Source organism: Acomys minous (assembly GCF_964271855.1).
Source record: "Acomys minous genome assembly, chromosome: 1".
NCBI classification, from domain to species: domain Eukaryota; kingdom Metazoa; phylum Chordata; class Mammalia; order Rodentia; family Muridae; genus Acomys; species Acomys minous.
This window is the reverse complement of record NC_140483.1, coordinates 71,013,339-71,019,338: the sequence shown is the minus strand read 5'-3', so window position 1 is coordinate 71,019,338 and position 6,000 is coordinate 71,013,339.

Below are 6,000 nucleotides of genomic sequence, written 5' to 3'. Positions count from 1 at the left end.
ACATCTGAAACAGCACCATCAACTGGAGGCCAAGCATACAAACAAGCACAAGAGCCTACGGGAGCATTTCTCATTCAAGCCTCACCAGGGTGCATACAAGAGTCAATACTTCTGCAACTCAGAAGCTGTTCTGCAACAAATCTGAGCCTTCATAACCTCTCCATTTGCCCAAATCACAGTCCCACAGCAAGGGTCTTCACATGGCTGTGTGATCTTCCCACATTCTGAGAGCTATGTACACAGCAGGCAGGAACACAAAGCTGTTTGTTACTCTGTGCAACCCCCATTGGAAACCATCTGGTGTTGTCAATGAGAGCAGAGTACCTTGTCATACAGCCTCTGCCCTTTCATAGTGAACAGCTCTCCACTTGTCAAAAACATAAGAAGAGCAATCATAATTTTTAAAGAGTAAAAAGGAAAAGATTATGAGGAGAGCTAGGGAGAAAGCCCAGACAGTAAAGTGCTTGCTTATAACTACCACAATGAGAAGACCAACAGCTGGATTTCTGCAGCTAGTTGGCCAGTAAGTGTAGCCTAGCCAGAAGGTTCAGGCCATTGAGAGACTCTGCCTAAAAAAAAAAAAAAAAAGAGGAATGATAGTCAAGGTTGTCTTCTGACCTGCACCTGGACATGGACACATGTGCATGCAAACCCACCTATATGTACATAGGGGCATGCATATACATGCTGATAGCCATACATACAAAAAAAGAAAGAAAAAGTGTTCATAAGAAATAGATGGCCATGAGCCCCGCAGTGAACATCACTGTCTTAGTGTGAAATCCCAGATTAAAGGGAATGCCTGACTTTTGTCTTAAAAAGGACAAGTGATGAATGTCCTTCACACAGAAGAAAAGGTTGCCAAGGGAGGAGGGGTGCTTCTCAGCATTTCAGCACACCCAGGAGTATAAAGTGCTTTATCTGAAATATAAGAGCCAGCCACTTGCAATGTCAAAAGTTTGGCTTATAAATGAATGAGGAAAAGAAAGGTTTCCCCAGGAGTGAAGTAACATTCAAATAGGACTATAGGCTTTCAATGCTGGAAGGGACATTGGCAATCAATCATCCACCAATAACTGAGCAGCAGAGCAAAGCCAGAGATGGAAAGTAACTTACCCGGAGAAATCCAACTCTAGAAGACAATGCTTTGGCTTGTGTTCCCCAGAGAACAGTAAAATGTGTGGCGCAGATGGTGGTGTGTGTGTGTGTGTGTGTGTGTGTGTGTGTGTGTGTGTGTGTGTGTGTGTGTGTATTGTGTGATGCGTTATTGGGAGGGGTATACTTTTGTATTTTATTTATTCTTTGACACTTCCATATGTGTACGTAGTAAATTTTAGCCATTTTATCTCATTATTCTCTCATCCCCCTTCCCTCTTCCATTAGAACCACTTTTCTTCTGGAAAATTCCCCCTATTGCTCTGATTTTTATGCTTGTTACATGTGTGACCCACAGAGTTTGATTACTGTTAACTGTATTGCTTAATTAAGTACGAGGTTAATTTGAGGCCTGAATAACTTACCAGTAGTTACACTACTGAAGAAAATGACAATCCTTCACTCAACAACCAGTATCCCTGGAGGGTAGGGGTGGGGGATGGGGCCTCGAAAGTGCTTCCCCAATCCATGGGCCCAATCATGTGAATGAGTAAGCACAGCTGTATCAAGTTCTTGAGTGCAATGTCATGTCATGTTCACAGGACGTTTTTGCACTCATAACCATCTTTTAGCTCTAATATTCTTTCTGCATCTCCTCTGCATTGGTCCCTAAGCCTTAATTGGGATGGTATGTAAGTTCTTCTTAGGACCAAGTGTTCTGCTATCACTTATTCTTGTCATTTTGACAGGTTCTGAGTCTCTGCATTAACCACTGCAAACAGAAATAAGGAGCTTCTCAGATCAAGGCTAAAAGCAGTACTAACCTAAGGGTACAAATATAAGTATTTATAAAACAACATGGGTACTTAGCAAAGCAACAGTATTATGTCCCTCTCTAAGGCCTAAGATCTCCTCAGCCATGGGATCTTGACCAAATTTATACTATAAGGCTCAGACTGCCTCCTGTAAAACAGTCTCAAATCAAATCAGAAAGAGGTTGGTTGACTCCATCATAACCCTGCCACCATAGCATCAGTGGACATATCTTGCCTGGCAAGTCAGTATTACAGCTAGTGGTGTGACAAGGAAAGACAGCGTGGTGTTTACTCTACCTTGTATTCTTGCTGAGGTCATTTTAGGCTTAACTAGAATTGGATCTCCTTGATGGAGATGCCCGTGGAAAATTACCCAACCCTATTCTAGGAACCCAAGGACAAAATGCCCCATCTAGTTTAGCTTCTGTTAAATTCTATGTTTGTGCAGAACTCTCTCCAGCTAACTGCTTATCTTAGCTTCTTTTGAACTGCCTGCTTCCTTGAAGCCTCCCTTCAACTGGGGAGAAAAATGACAGAAGGTGGATTTTGCCTCCAAAAGTCCTGTGTTCTTGACACTTGGGGCTGCAATAACCTGAATGTAGTCCCAGCTGGCTAAAATAGATTTCCAATTGGCTATAAACTGTGCCTGAGTTGTCATCTCTGGTGGGCTCCTGTGGGGAGCCACCTTTAGTGGCTCTTGGCTTAAAACATCAGACAACTCCCCCTTGTCTGTAGACTCCATTTTCTACACCTCTGCCTCGCACATACCGGGCTGAGGTCAACCCAGGCCACCCCTCCTGGTCCTAGGAAGCCACTTGTTTTTCTTTCTTTTACAGCTACATTCCCTCAGAACTTACTTCCTTATCTTGAAGTTTCTACTACCGAAGATAGATAGCAGGACATCTGCCATTAGGTTCCCATAGCAACCCTGCCTACCCCAAATGCTCTTGCCCCCAAGATTGCCTGTAAAAACCTGTGAATTTTTTTCAATAAACGAGGCTTGATCAGAATCCAGACTTGCCTCCCGTTTTCCATGCCTCCTGTCCTTTTTCACTCCCACATGCCCTTCTAGGGTCTCCATTTGAAAACCCCTTGGTCCCGGGCAGTTTCCCTAAAACAGTGGGACAAGACTCCATGGCTTTTCTCTGCTAGAGCCTGCAGAGAGCCTTCTGGACCCAGGAAAGTTAGCAGCAAGGAGGAAGCTACCTGCAGAGAGCCTTCTGGACCCAGGAAAGTTAGCATCAAGGAGAAGGCTGCCAACTGAGTTCCAGCTGGATTCCTCTGTATTCTGTACTCAACGTGTATAGTGGTGTCTTCAGCAATGGGGACTTATTACAAGGTCTGGTGGGAACCTAAGGGCAATGGCACTAGCCTATATTGTTTGAGGGACTCTGGGACTCCTTGATGAACAACTTGAAAGAAAGTACCCTACATTTAGTACTGGAAATATCCGTTAATAGCCTATTGTCCTGGGAGGAGCATTGTCAACCTATGCAGAATACCTCCATTCAGACTTCTTTTATTACTTATATTTTAATAAGTTTATAAAATAGATGTCTTCCAATGGTTCTTTTATCCATCCTTAGTTAGAGTTACTCCCCCTCCCATCCTCTGCCCTGTCATCCGCCTTGCTTTTTGGAGGGATGGTCTCTCACTGCCCCAAAACTTGCCACGTAGACAAGGCAAGTCAAGCAGCGAAGTTCCAAGGTTTCTTCTGTCTCCTTCTCACCGTTACTGAGGTTACAAGCACACGCACCCAGCTTTTCTGGTTGGGTCTTGGGGTTTTAACTCAGGTCCTCATGTTTGCAGAGCAAATATCTGACTGGCTAAGCTATTGTCCCAGACCCCTGAGGGCAATTTTAAATGCTAGTGTTAGCAGGAAGATGATCTCCTTGAGACTGCAGACAATACCATTTCTCAGTAATGTGTTGAGATGCAAATCTTTCACACCTAAAGTACCTTTAAGCTCCCTTTGATGTCAATATGCAGTAAAGGTCTGAAAGAAAGTGAGTTAACTTTAAAGGCAGCAGACCTCCAGAATCAATGCTGTTGCTTTCCTACCAAGCTGTTTCTGACATTCCTGCAGGAGACTCCATTGAAAATTAGGCACAATTGTCTGGGAATATCAAAATAGTGGCAGGTGATAGCAAAACTGTATCGTTATATTTTGCAACAGAGTCTATTAATTACCCATGGAACTCTAATGGTCAATTTCATTGTTCTAGGCAGAGTGCCTGTGCAATGTCATGCTCCTCAGATGGAGATTGGGAGGCTCCTAAGGCAGGCAGCTGGGTTCCAGAGGTACTGAAAATCACTCCATAAATATGCATCTACTCCAGGAGCATCCATTCTGCTCTAAGGCATCAGGGGGAATCTATGTGAGAAAAGATAGAGCCTAATTTCTAGTTGGTATTAATTTTTAAATATAAAAGTTATAGCTTTGAGGGCTTTCCATACTTTGATGGGCAATTCAGGTAGTAGCCATTGGAGCTCCTAATGCAATGAATCCATTCATTCTCTTATAGCCTGAGGGCAATTATAATGGAAAAAATGTAAATATATCCATGAAAGAAAAGTTCTCTGCAGTCAGATAGACCTGGATTCAGTCTCTCCAGTAGAGTTGCTGTGAATAATTCTATTTTTGAACCTCGATCTCCTAGTTGGATGAAGGCATATGTGTGAACTCACATATTTTGTCATTCGCTGGAACAAATACATGAGAAAATAAATAGAAGGCATATGTATTTGGCCACACATTTTCAGTCCATGGTCATCTGACTCATTCGGTTGGACCTGAAACAAGACAGAACATCTTGGAAGTGGGATTATATGACAGAATTCTTGTGACTGCTCTCTACATAGAAGCAGGAGCAGACAGAGACAAGAGAGAGGCTTTCACAAAGAATTGCTTTAAATGATGCACTTGTTGAAGCCAGGTCTCACCTCTTAGTAATCCATTCAGTAAGAGCTCATCAAGAGATTAATCAACTAATGAGATTAATCAATTGACACAAGCTAGAATCATTTTGGAAGAGGAAGCCACAAATGAGAAAGTGTTGCCACCAGAGTGGCCTGCAGGCCAACCTGTGTGCATTTTCTTGATTGATGATTGACATAGGAGGGCATTGTGGGTAGTCCAAGGTAAAAGGTCTAAGCCCAATTCTGGGGAAAAAAATATTAAAACCTACCAATCCCTGAGCACAAAAGCCCACCAATGTCTGGGCTTGCTCCATTCTCAAGGCTTGAAATCTCATCAATCTCCACCCTGGATATAAACTCCTCCCCCATTAAAAAAAAAAACTGTATAAGCCTCTCACCTGTCCAATTCTCTGCTTCTTGCCCAAGCAGAGGCAGCCACCCTCTTGTGTCTTTTGCAATAAATCTCCTATGTGAGGCATGTTGTATAGTGTGACTTTGTGGTGTTCCCTGGCTTCCAGATACCAGACTGTCTTTCCCTTCAGAGCTGCAACACTCGCAGTAGGAGAATCTCTCCCCTCCAATCTGTGACATTTCCATTGGGGAAGCTGTTCCACTCAGAGCTATAACACTTCCAGGTAATGCCATCCCTAGCCAGTGGTACTGGGTACTAGAAGAGAGCAGGTTGAGTAAGGCAGGAGGAACAAACCAGTAAGCAGTCTCTATGGATTCGGCTTCCGTTCTTGCCTTGAATTCCTGCCCTAACTGCCCTCAGAAATGGCCTGTGACCTGAGAGTTATAAGATGGAATAAACTTTTTGCTCCCAAATTATCACCCAAATAAGACAGCATCCAGTGACCTATCAGTGACTGCATTAGCCAGATGGAGACCACACTGTAACATATGAGCCACTGGGAGACAGACAAGCCGTGACAGTAGAGAACTATGCCTACTTGGTAGTTGGATTATTGGGAGAGTTAACTGGGACAATTTCACAAAATGTATAGTACAAGTTAGTATCTAAGGAACAATTCCCCTGCTCTCAGTTATATAGGATAGCAAATAAGATCTCAAGTCCAGAAGGTGCTTGAGAAGAATGTGAGTGTTGAGAACTATTGACAGAGATGCCTGCTAGAGGGTGGAGAGTAGCTCAAGCAGTAAAGTGCTTGCTGTA